At 38.2% G+C, this 13,334-nt stretch overlaps 1 protein-coding gene across 11 annotated transcripts in view; it reads right to left on the bottom strand.

Annotated features, from left to right (window-relative positions):
• The window catches only part of STAG2 (stromal antigen 2), a 152,746-nt gene that overhangs the window by 96,171 nt on the left and 43,241 nt on the right, over positions 1–13,334 (bottom strand). The window lies entirely within an intron of this gene.

Genomic DNA, 13,334 nt, shown 5'->3' with positions numbered 1-13,334 from the left:
GAATTATATTTATATTGGAAGTTCAGAAATCAAATATGCTTTCACAATGAAGTTTATAAACCAGTATGGATACTCTCCATTTCTTATTTCAGATTTAAGAGGTTGGTTCTTCATTTGTTAATTCTACACAATGACAATAACAGAAGAGTCATACATATGTAAACTAAATTTATTTAAATTCTAACCTTAAACTTTCCTAAAGATTAAAACATGTAAATGACATTTTAAAAGTTAAATTAAGCCAGACAGACACTACGAAAACCCTCAGACCAACATCCCTGATGAACACCAATACAGAAATCCTTAAAAATATACTAGCAAACCAAATTCAATAGCACCTTAAACATAGTATACACCATAACCAAATGGGATTTATTCCTAGAATGCAAGGCTGGTGCAACATATGAAAATCAATCATTGCAATGCACCAAACTGAATGAAGGACAAAAAAATTCATAATCATCTCAACTGATGCAGAAAAAGCATTTGATAAAATTCAACACATTTTCATGATAAAAACACTCAACAAACTAGGAATAGAAGGAAAGTCAACAAAACAAAGGCCACTAATGAAAAGCCCACAGCTAATATCTTACTGTTAAAGACTGAAACTTTCCCTTTAAGATCAGGAATGGGGGGGGGGGGGCTGAGTGGCTCAATCAGATAAGCGTCAAACTTTGACTCAGGTCATGATCTCACAGTTCGAGCCTCCTGTCGAGCTCTGTGCCAACAGCTCAGAGCCTGGAGCCTGCTTCAGATTCTTCAGATTCTGTGTCTCCCTCTCTCTCTGCCCCTCCCCCACTCATGCTCTGTCTCTGTCTCTCAAAAATAAACATTGGAAAAAAGAAAAAGATCAGGAATGAAGCAAGGATGCCCACTCTCCCCACTTCTATGCAACATAGTATCAGCAGTCCTACCCAAAACAATTAAGCAAGAGGGGTGCGTGTCTGGGTGGCTCCGACTGTTAAAATGTCAGACCTGGGCTCAGGTCATAATCTCACAGTTCATGAGTTCTAGCCCCACATCGGACTGTCTGCGGTCAGTGTGCAACCTGCTTCAGATTCTGTCCTCCTCTCTTTGCCCCTTCCCCACTTGTTTTCTTTCTCTCAAAAATAAACATTTTTTAAAAAGCAATTAAGGGCACCTGGGTGGCTCAGTCGGTTAAAGACAGCATCGGACATCGGCTCAGGTCATGATCTCACGGTTCGTGGGTTCAAGCCCCACACTGGACTCTGTGCTGACAGCTCAGAGCCTGGAGCCTGCTACAGATTCTGTGTCTCCTTCTCTCTCTGCCCCTCCTCTGCTCACTATTTCTCCATCTTTCTCAAAAATAAATAAACATTAAAAAATTTTAATGAAAATGAAAAACAAGAAAAATAAAAGACACCCAAATTATAAAAGTAAAATTATCTGTTTTCAGATATGATCCTGGATGTAGAAAACTCGAAAAATTTCACAAACACACACACACACACACACACACACACCTGTTAGAATGAACAAATTCAGCAAAGCTGCAGGATACAAAGTCAACACACAAAATCAGCTGTGCTTCGGCATGCCTGGGTGTCTCAGTGGTTAAGGGTCAGACTCTTGATCTCGGATCAGGTCATGATCTCACGGTTCACGCGTTTGAGCCCCACATCTAGCCCTGCGCTGGTGGTGCAGAGCCTGCTTGGGATTCTGTCTCTCCTTCCCTCTGCCCCCTCCCGCTTGTGTGCACACACACGGTCTCTCTATCTCAAAATAAATAAAAACTTAAAAAAAATCAGTTGTTGCTTCTATACACCAACAATGAACAATCCAATAAGGGAAACTAAGAAAATAAGTTTATTTACAATTGCATCAAAAGAAAAAACTTCGTAGGAATAAACCTAACCAAGGAGGTAGAATACTTATACACTGAAAATTACAAAATATTGCTGGATGAAATTAAAGAGGACACTTGGGGCACCTGACTGGATCAGTCGGTGGAGCATGTGGCTTTTGGTCTCATGGATATGAGTTCAAGCCCCACATTGGGTGTAGAAATTACTTAAGGTCTTAGAGAAAATAAAAAGAAATTAAAGAAGGCACAAATAAGTCACAAGATACCTATGTAAATTGATTGGAAGACGTATTATCATTTAAGATGTCCATACTACCCAAAACAATCCACAGATTCAATGAAATTGCTATCAAAATCCCAAGAGCATTTTTTTTCCAGAAAACAGAAAAAATCATCATAAAATTCAAGGGACTCCAAATAACCGAAACAATTTAGAATAAAAGAAAGTTGGAGGAATCACACTTCCTGCTTTCAAAACATATCACAAAGCTACAGTAATCAAAACAGTGTTGTACTACCATAAACACAGACAGACATAAAGACCAACAGAATAGAACGGAGAGATCAGAAATAAACCCTTGCATACACGTTCAAATTATTTTTGACAGAAGTATGAAGACCACTCAATAGGGAAATGACAGTCTCTTCAACAAATGGTGCTGGGGAAACTGGATATCCACACGCAAAAGATGTGAAGTTGAACCATTCATTATCTCACACCATATAAAAAAATTTCATTAAAAACAGGTTAAAGACCTAAATGTAGGACCTAAAACTATAAAATTCCTACAAGAAAATGTAGAGGAAAAGCTCCGAACTTGGCAATGATTTCTTGGATAGGAGACCAAAAACAGGTAACGAAAGCAAAAACAGACAAATGAGACAATATCAAAAATTTTACACATCAAAGGACACAACCAACAGAGTGAAAAACTACAGAATGGGAGAAAATATTTGCAAATCATGTATCTGGTAAAAGGTTAATATCCAGAATATATAAAGAATTCCTGCAACTCAACAACAAAAATTCAAATACCCAAATAAAAAATGGGCAAAGGATCTAAATCAAAATCAAATCAAAACCACAATGAGATACCACTTCATACTCACTGGGATGGCTAGAACCAAAATACACATGCAAGCAAGTGTCCACAAAGATGTGTAAAACACTGAACACTTGTGCACTGTTGGTTAAGATTGTACAACCGTGCATGTGCTATGCAAAACACTGTGGAGGTTCCCCCCAAATTTTTAACTGAACTGCCATATGATCCAGCAATCCCCACTTTCGGGTATATATCCAAAACAACTGAAAGCTGGTTCTCAGGTATTTGCATACCCACATTCACAGCAGCAATATTCCCAATAGCCAAGAGATGGAAGCAGCCCACGTCTATCAACAGCTGAACAGATAAATAAAATATGGTATATACATACAATAGAATATTATCCATCCTTAACAAGGATGGAAATCTTGTCACATGCTACAACATGCATGAGCCTCCAAGACACTATGCTAAATGAAATAAGCCGGTCAGTCACAAAAAGACAAATACTGTATGATTCTACTGACATGATGAGGTATCTAACGTAGTCAAATCCAAAGAAACAAAAAGTAGAATGGTGTTTACCAGGAGGTGGAGGGAGTAGGAAAAGGAGAGTTGTTTAATGGGTATCATTAAATCAGAGTTTCAAGATGAAAAAGTTCTAGAAATCTGTTACACAACAATGTCAATTTAATTGAACTGTCTGCTTAAAAATGGTAAAGATGGTGGGGGCCGGGGCTAGGTGGCTCAGTCAGTTGAGTGTCTGACTCTTGATTTCCGCTCAGGTCATGATCCCACAGCTGTGAGACAGAGCTCCATATGGGGCTCTGCGCTGAGTATGGAGCCTTGCCTAGGATTCTTTCCCTCTCTCTCCCTCTGCCTCTCCCCTGCTCACAATCACGCACGCATGTGCACTTGCGCTCTCTCTTAAAAAATAAAAATAAATTTTAAAAAGATTATCTCTCTCGCCCCCTGCCCCTCTCTCTTGCTTGCACTCTCTATAAAACTTTAAAAAAAAAAATTGAATTAAACAAAAAAAAAAGGTAAAGATGGTACATTTTAAGTTTTTTACCACAATAAAATTAAATTTTAACCTTTTATCAAGTAAGCATCTCTTGTATCATACAGTCTCATATGATTGTATCACCAGACACTTGAGAACACCTTTCTACTGAATAAGCATACTACAGACCTTAACTATTGACATCTTTTGAAATGTAGTTTTATAAATAAGACACTAACAATTTATATCTACACTCAAAGTATTTGGCTTTAGCAAACAGATTTTTTTGTCTCTTTAATATGGTAAAAAATGAACCAAAGCTTGTGTAACTTTATGGCAAAAGACCCAAAGAAACATCCAGATCTAAAAAAAAAAAAAAAATGGAAGCACTTTTTTGCTTAGACTGAACAAGGTAAGCTAGGCCTAGCTATATTTTTAAAGTTACAAACCAGAGCATAAAAATGATCATTGAAACCCATTTAATAAATGTTCAATGTTTCTCTCCTTTGCTCAAAATTTGAGGGGCGCCTGGGTGGCTCAGTCGGTTGAGCGTCCGACTTCAGCTCAGGTCACGATCTCACGGTCCGTGAGTTCGAGCCCCGCATCGGGCTCTGGGCTGATGGCTCAGAGCCTGGAGTCTGCTTCCAATTCTGTGTCTCCCTCTCTCTCTGCCCCTCCCCCGTTCATGCTCTGTCTCTGTCTCAAAAATAAATAAATGTTAAAAAAAATTTAATTATAAAATTTGATGGTACAAGTTTCATAGTTTCCCACAAGAAAACAGCACACAACTTAAAGCTGGAAAAAAGCGACAAGAACCTTCTAGCAGCAATCAAGCAGGCTGCAGTCAAGGGCTAAACATGCTAGAATTGCATCATGTGATGATACTAGGAATTAGAGGAGTTACTACTGATCCCTAAAATGTAGCATGTGGTTCCATTAAATTTGGTGGGGGGAGCTAATCATTAGCATACCTCATGAAGATGATCAGTAAGAAGAGATATTAAAATGTTAAACATATACAGATTACTGATACTAGATATTACAAAGGGCCCCCACATTTTGCCCTGTAACCTATTCCATTTTTAGTGCCTTTATATCCCATATCCCTGTAAGTGTATTTCATCCACCTGAGTATGCCATCCAATGGTGAAAAAGAGGGAAACAAAACCAACTCTCAATCTGAGCTCTAAGATGGTGGAAATTTTTTAAACTCATACAGCAACTGAGACCAAAAGACCACCTTATTTCTAAGCCACCACAAATATATTAAAGCATCCTACAAAATTTCCCCTAAAAGGATTATCTAAATGCTAAAAAAGGAAGCAAAATAATGACTCAGTACACATTTAATATTAAGAACGATATGTTATTAAAGGAAAATATATCTTAGAACTAATGTTTTAAGTATTAGGTATACTTGAAAGTATACTATATTGCAGAGAACTTGAAACTACTATCTTAAATTGGGAGAGGTTTATAGTTATTGCACCCTTACTTTTAAGACGGAATTTGTTGCACTGATGATTTATCTGTGAAGTCATTAGTAAGGAAAGAAATTTTTCAATTAGAAAACTCTTTTGGGGTGCCTGGGTGGCTTAGTCGGTTGAGTGTCCGACTTCAGCTCAGGTCATGATCTCACAGTTCGTGGGTTCAAGCCTCGCGTCGGGTTCTGTGCTGACAGCTCAGAGCCCGGAGCCTGCTTCGGATTCTGTGTCTCCTCTCTCTCTGCCCCTCCCCTGCTCACACTCTGTCTGTCTCTCTCTCTCTCTCTCTCAAAAATAAATAAAAACAATTAAAAAAAAAGAAAACTTTCAATAGAAAAACATGTGTGTAACGATCCACTTTATAAAAAAAAAAAAAGTGCCAAATAATTTAGCAAAATCTGAGAACAACATGCCTAAGGAGATTCTTCATATTCAAGTATCTCCCATTTTATTCTATTATTACTACTTTGGCAAAAGTGCTCAAAGTACTCTTTTCATCATGAAAAGCAATCTCTCTACCATCCGAGATTATGCTCAGCTTTTCTGATTAATAAGTTTCAAACAAGAAAAAGATTTCTTCAACTGCTTCTTGCAAATTATTCTGCCAATGTTTGCCAAATATCCCACTCATTGTGCACCCCCACACACATAGGTTACTCCTGTTACCACTTGCTTTGGCTAGCAATAACCACTTACTAGGTATTCAACTATATTTCATCTATCATTTTCTTTCTAAAATTACATAGTAACAAGCAGATTTCTCCAATGTTGTATTAATCATTAGCACAGTTACTAGTGAAACTATCTCACTACTTCATGTTGATCATAACTTGCAGACAGATCATGAAATGGTTCAGGTCAGTATGGCAGATTCAACTCTCACACCATGGAAGACATCATCAACACAACTCTTCTGTTAGGTCTGGCACCTAATATCAATGTCTGTAACAAATTATTTTATTTTTTATTTTTTAAAATTTACATCCAAATTAGTTAGCATATAGTGAAACAATAATTTCAGGAGTAGATTCCTTAGTGCCCCTTACACATTTAGCCCATCCCCCCTCCCACAATCCCTCCCGTAACCCTCAGTTTGTTCTCCATATTTATGAGTCTCTTCTGTTTTGTCCCCCTTCCTGTTTTTGTATTATTTTTGTTTCCCTTCCCTTATGTTCATCTGTTTTGTCTCTTAAAGCCCTCATATGAGTGAAGTCATGATTTCTGTCTTTCTCTAATTTCACTTAGAATGATACCCTCCAGTTCCATCCATGTAGTTGCAAATGGCAACATTTCATTCTTTTTGATTGCCGAGTAATACCCCATTGTGTGTGTGTGTGTGTGTGTGTGTGTGTGTGTGTGTGTATACACACACATACATACATACATACATACCACACCTTCTTTATCCGTTCATCCATTGATGGACATTTGGGCTCTTTCCATACTTTGGCTACTGTTGATAGTGCTGCTATAAACATGGGGGTGCATGTATCCCTTCGAAACAGCACACCTGTATCCCGTGGATAAATGCCAAGTAGTGCAATTGCTGGGTCATAGGGTAGTTCTATTTTTAGTTTTTTGAGGACCCTCCATACTGTTTTCTACCATGGCTGCACCAGCTTGCATTCCCATGTAACAAATTATTTTGACTAGTATACTACTTTCAAGATAGTATAGTAAAATAAGAACGTATACAAGGATGTGTTTGTCTGCCCAGAAGGAAATACTGGAAGGATTGACAAGAAACATTTTTTAAGTTGCCTGTGAGGGGAAGGGGATGAAAGAAAGAACAGAGGAGCACCAACTCCTCAGTTAAGCGTCTAACTCTTGATTTTGGCTCAGGTCATGATCATGGGATCAAGCCCCACACCAGGCTCCACACTGTCAGCTTGATATACGCTCTCTGCCCCTCCCCCACTTGTGCTCGCCCTCTCTCTCAAAAAAAAAAAAAAAAACAAATAATATTTACCAAAGGAAAAGAAAAAGAAAAAACAAAGAATAGAGAAGGCAGGAGTCTCTGGAGACTTCTATGTATACCCTTCTATGTTGAATTTTAACTTCTGATTTAGGAAAATGAATTATCTATTGGAGACATGAAACTGAATTTCTGAAATGCCTGAAGTTGAAAAAATTTTGAAAAATAAACTTAATCCTGTACACTGAATAAATAACACAAATATACAGAGAAAGCGCTTATACTAAGATTCCAAAACACAACACAACATCCTTAGTGTGATGAATTCCAAAGACAAAATGAAATCTAAGGAAAATTTAAACTTTGCTTAAGAGTTTTATCATTTGTGGAGCGCCTGGGTGGCTCAGTCAGTTAAGCATCCGACTCTGGCTCAGGTCATGATCTTGTGGTCCGTGAGTTTGAGCTCCATGTGAGGCTCTGTGCTGACAGCTCAGAGCCTGGAGCCTGCTTCGGATTCTGTGTCCCTCCTCTCTCTCTGCCCCTCCCCCCCACTCGTGCTCTGTCAAAAATAAATAAATGTTAATGTTAAGGAAAAAAATTTTTAAATAGTTTTATCATTTGTTAGAATACTGATCATGTTCGTCCAAAGCTATTTTCTTTTTCCTGTAGGATAGCAAATAAGTAATCAGGTTAATGGTATTAAAAATCAAAAGTTTAAGTGTAATGGTATTAAAAATTAAGAGTTTAAGTGTAAGAGAAAAAATTATCTGCTTCGGACTCTGAACTGATGGTGTGGAGCCTGCTTGGGATTCTCTCTCCCTCTCGCTCTCTGCCCCTCCCCCACTTATGTTTTTTCTCAAAATAAATAAGTAAACATTTAAAAATAAAGAAAATTTAAAAAAATTAAAATAGGGAAGGGAATTGAGACAGACATGCACACAGTGAGAACATCATGTAAAAGATGAAGGAGGAGACCAAGGTGATGCTTTTATAAACCAAGAAACACCAAAGATTGCCAGAAAACTATGAGAAGTTTGAGAAGAGGCATGGAACAGACTCTCTCCCACAGCCCTCAGAAGGAACCAACCCTGCTGACACCATGCTCTGGGATATCTAGCCTCCAGAACTGCAAAACAATAGATTATCATTGTTTAAGCCACCCACTTTCTGGTACTGGGAGCCCTAGCAAACTAATACAAATTAACATGAACACTAATTTCAAATTTCCTTCAATGAGTCGATGGTTAACCTGTGGTACATCTGTACCATGGAATATGACTCAGCAATATAAAGGACTTAACTATTGGAATGCAACAACTTGGACAGAACTCAAGACAATTATGTTGAGCAAAAAAAGCTAATTTCAACAGGTTATTTACTATATCATTTCCATTTATAATAGTCTCCAAAATGACACAATTATGGAAAACAAATTAGTGGTTGCCAGGGATTAGGGACAGAATTGAGGAAGGTGAGGGAGGGGGATGAAAGTACCTATAAACAAGTAGTATGAGGGATCTTTGTGATGATGGAACAGTTCTGTTATCTTGGTGGTGATGGTTACATTCATCTACACATGTGATAAAACTGGACAGAATTATAAACACACTGTCACACAAATGGATGCACATATAACTGTAAAAATCTAAATAAATAGACTCTATGGGTTGCACCAATGCCAATTTCCTGGTCTCGATATTGTATTATCACTCTGCAAGATGTTTCCACTGGTTAAAACTGAGTGAAAAATACATGGGACTTCTCTCCTGTTTTGGCAACTTCTTATGACTCTAGTATTACACCAAAATAAAACTTTAAAAAGTCTAATCAAAAATCCTAGTATGGGGGGTGGTGCACCTGGGTGGCTCAGTCCTTAAGTGTCTGACTCTTGATTTCGGCTCAGGTCATTGTCTCATGGTTTGTGTTAGGTGAAAAGGCAAAGGAATTACAACAGCCAAAACAATTTTTTTCTAATGTTTATTCATCTTTGAGAGACAGAGACAGAGTGCAAACAGGGGTGGGGCAGAGAGAGAGGGAGACACAGAATCCAAAGCAGGTTCCAGGCTCTGAGCTGTCAGCACAGAGCCCGAAGCAGGGCTCAAACTCACGAACCGTGAGATCGTGACCTGAGCTGAAGTCAGACACTTAACTGACTGAGCCACCCAGGCGCCCCTACAACAGCCAAAACAATTTTGAAACAACAAATTTGGAGGACTCCCACTATACATTATATCACTGCTTCATATAAAGATACAATAATCAAGGCAGTGCAAATGGTGATCAAGATAGACCAACAGAACTACAAACTTGAAACAGACCCACACCACAAATGGTCACTTGGCTTTTGACAAAGTTACCAAGGAATTTCAATGAAGAAAGGTCCTTTTCAAAGGTTGGGTACCCATATACCAAAAGAAGTTACTTAATCCATTACCTCGTACCATATGCAAAAATTAACTCAAAATGAATGCTAGAGGCAGTGTAAAAACCTAAAAGTATAAAACTTCAAAGTGATTCATTAATCACTAAACAATAGAAAAACAATCCAAATATCCTACTGGTGAATGGATAAGCAAATTATGTTACACCCATACAATGGAATACTACCCAGTAGTAAAAAGGAACAAACTTGATACACATGACTCCACTGAATCTCAAATGCATTATGTTAACTGAAAGGAGCCAGGTTCAATAGACTACTTATTAATTGTAGGATTCCATTTACATGACAGTCTAGAAAAGTAAAAACTATGGACAGAAAACAGATCACTGCTTGCCAGGGGCACAGGATGTGGAGAAAGACTGACTGCACCAGGTTAATGACCTCTTTCTTGCCAACTTCAAAAATCTCTTTAAGTGTCAGGATAGTCTTTCAGGCTTGAGAAGCCACAGATTCTCTCCACTGCTTCCACAGACAGATCACTTCCTGCTAATATGGCATCCTCATGCAATGCCACAGTTGTTATACACAGCCCTTTTTCAGGCAATGCAATAGTTGTTATATACAACCCTATCATCTCTCCTAGTCTGACTAAACCTTGTCTACCAAAGCTTTATCTTCTACCCTGCTCACCATTGCCACCCACAAAGGACATTATCGTTTGCACTTGAGATTTTTGAGATCAGCCATCCCCTCTTAAGCTAGCTCACGACTCTCCATGCTTCTTGGATGCACTACAGACCCTCCTTACATACTTTCTTTTGTGATGTGCACATTTTATCTGTCACCAAATATGCTAAAAAAAAGTTTGCAAAGGGTTTTTTCCTGTTCACCTCGTTATTTCTGTATCATACCCAAAACATCCCTCACATCATGGTAAAACCAAAAGTCTTATCAAAATATTTAAGCAATGTCATAACATGGTTCCTACAACACATCATCAACTCTCTGTAAACATTCATCAACACTGAATATTTTTTAAAAGGTTAAGAGTCTTGCCCAAGGTTATACAGATAGTAAGAGGCAAAAATCTGGGGCTTGAACCTGTCTTTGCACATTTGCTTCACAAACAGATGGGACAGATGGGTATCTTGTTAGGCTAATTCACATACCATATCTTCAGAAGATAAATGAGATTATGCTCTTCAAGTCTTCTGAATCAGTCCATTTCAAATATAAGAGAGGTGTTGGTTTCCTTCCTCTGTATTTAAATGTTTAAAACAATTACATAGAAAAAACGCCGAAATATCTTACAAACCATGATCAATACATGCAATAAAAACGATTGTTTCCTTACAATCGTGTACACAAAATGATCTCTAGCAAAATCTAGAGCAGCAGAAAATCAACAACAGCTGCATTTTATCATCAATCATATTATAAAGCAAATAGGCATTTGCCACCTATAATTGTACTTTTCTGAAGGGGAGCAGTAGCCCCACCATAGTATCTACAGGTGATCACTTAATAAATAAATAATGGAAAAGTCTATGTATAAGAGTGATTCTCTTAAATTCCAACTGCGTAAGAATCATATAAAATGCTTATTAAAATGCAATGTCACAGGACCCACACCAAGAGACTTCTTCAGTAAATCTGTATTAAAGTCTCAGGTATCTGTATTATTCATAAATCCCCTACACAGATGGGTCCATATCACACTTTAAGAAAAGCTGCTGTAAGCCATAGAATCTGCAACCTCTAATATACAAAACGACCCAGTTTTAGAGACTGAGAAGGCATGAGTAGTTGGGAAGAGAAACAAACACACTTCCCCTTTCCTGCCTTGGGCCACTTAATCATCTGAACCTTACTCACTCAAATGCCAGAAACCCACACCTCAATGCACTTCCCCAAAATGTCCTTAAGAAGCTTCCCAGAGTCGAAGCCACCGGTGGTCACCACACCACTCTTCTTTCCACAAGAAGGAAATAGGTCTTTGCTATAAGATATTGCCCAAATTTAAGTTAATCAAGATTGTAAATCTCCAGAAGTTTATTCCATATAGGCTTCATTTGCCACTGAGATCTTCCTCCTTCCAATTTCTATATTCTACGGAAATACCAGACGCTGCCTGTTTTTTGAAGTCTGAACAACCCAAGACAGAAGCTTACTTAGTTGAAAAAAAGTATCAGATAAAAAGAGTTTATTTTTTAAGCTGTGAGTTTAAGAAAAATACAAGATAATCTCTGAGCACTTGTTACACAAGCCACTTCCCAATCTTGAGAAGATCCTGCAAAGACCAGAAACTAATGTTTTTATTATTGAAAACAAACCTATAATCCCAATTACAATGCTGGTCTCATTATTCCATGAAAGTTATTCATTCCCATCTCTGTTTCTCCAGTCTGTAACCATAACCACCCTCTTCTGCTCAACCTAGAACCATTCTGTAAAGCTCAATTAAAACCCTAGCTTCTAACATCAGCTCCTGGCATCCTCTCAAACCTCGCTATTCCTCCCCACTCTATCCCCAAATCCATTTCCTAATTACCCTTTTCTATTTACCTAGCATTTATTTCAGCCTTTAAATTATAAATTATTCTAATAATCATAATAATTACCCTTGTTCTATGAAATTCTCTCTACTCCAGCCCTTAATAAATCACTCCTTTCAAGTGCAATATACTTATAGTTAAATGCACAAAATTAAGGATTTCAATTCAAATACTAAGCACCTCTATACTAACACTGTGACAGCCCTGATAAAAATAACAGGTACAATTTTCAAAATGTAAAAAAAGGATGAAAATAAAACACGAACTCCATTTAATGACCATAATGCTGAAGTCTTTAGGGGTAGAAAGGTACTAATGTCTACAACTTACTTTGATGTTTATTTATTTTTTAGAGAGAGAGAGAGACAGCGACTGAGCGAGCAGGGGAGGGGCAGAGAGGGGTGGGGACACAGAATCTGAAGCAGGCTCCAGGCTCTGAGCTGTCAGCACAGAGCCCCATGCAGGGCTCGAACCCACGAACCATGAGATCATGACCTGAGCTGAAGTCGGATGCTTAACTGACTGAGCCACTCAGGTGCCCCTACAACTTACTTTGAAATCCCACCAAAAAAAAGGTCATCAATGGATAGAAGGGAGCAGTGGCTAGATGGATGGTATCTGACAAAGCAATTATAGCAAAATGTTAAAGACAGAATCTAAGTGATGGATATACGGGTGATCACTGTACAATTATGTATATTGTAAATTTTTCATAATAAAATATGGGGGGGATGCATAAAACAGTCACACACACACACACACACACACACACACACACACACCCGTGCAAATGAGTTTTACAGTACAGTGAAGGTGTCACCCAAGCAATTACACAATTGAGTATACTGAAAGTACACTGGCATAAATATGCATAGGAAGCCCCAGGGCACAGAGAAGTGGCTCTTAACTAGGAAAAAGGAGCTCAGATATGGTTCCCATGTGACCCCAATCTAAATCTGGAAGGACATATACAGTTATGCTGGCAAGTGGGTGCAGGAATATTCTAGGCATTAGAAAGCTCAAGCAAAGAAACATGTAGGCATCAAACGGCGTGGTATGTTTAAGGGAACTAAGAGCAGTTGGATACTACTACAATGTGTAAGGAGAAGGGAAGAGGGGA

This window comes from Panthera uncia, chromosome X, assembly GCF_023721935.1.
Source record: "Panthera uncia isolate 11264 chromosome X, Puncia_PCG_1.0, whole genome shotgun sequence".
Lineage (NCBI taxonomy): Eukaryota > Metazoa > Chordata > Mammalia > Carnivora > Felidae > Panthera > Panthera uncia.
Note: the sequence above shows the minus strand (reverse complement) of the source record. Positions and strands in the feature narration are given on the sequence as shown.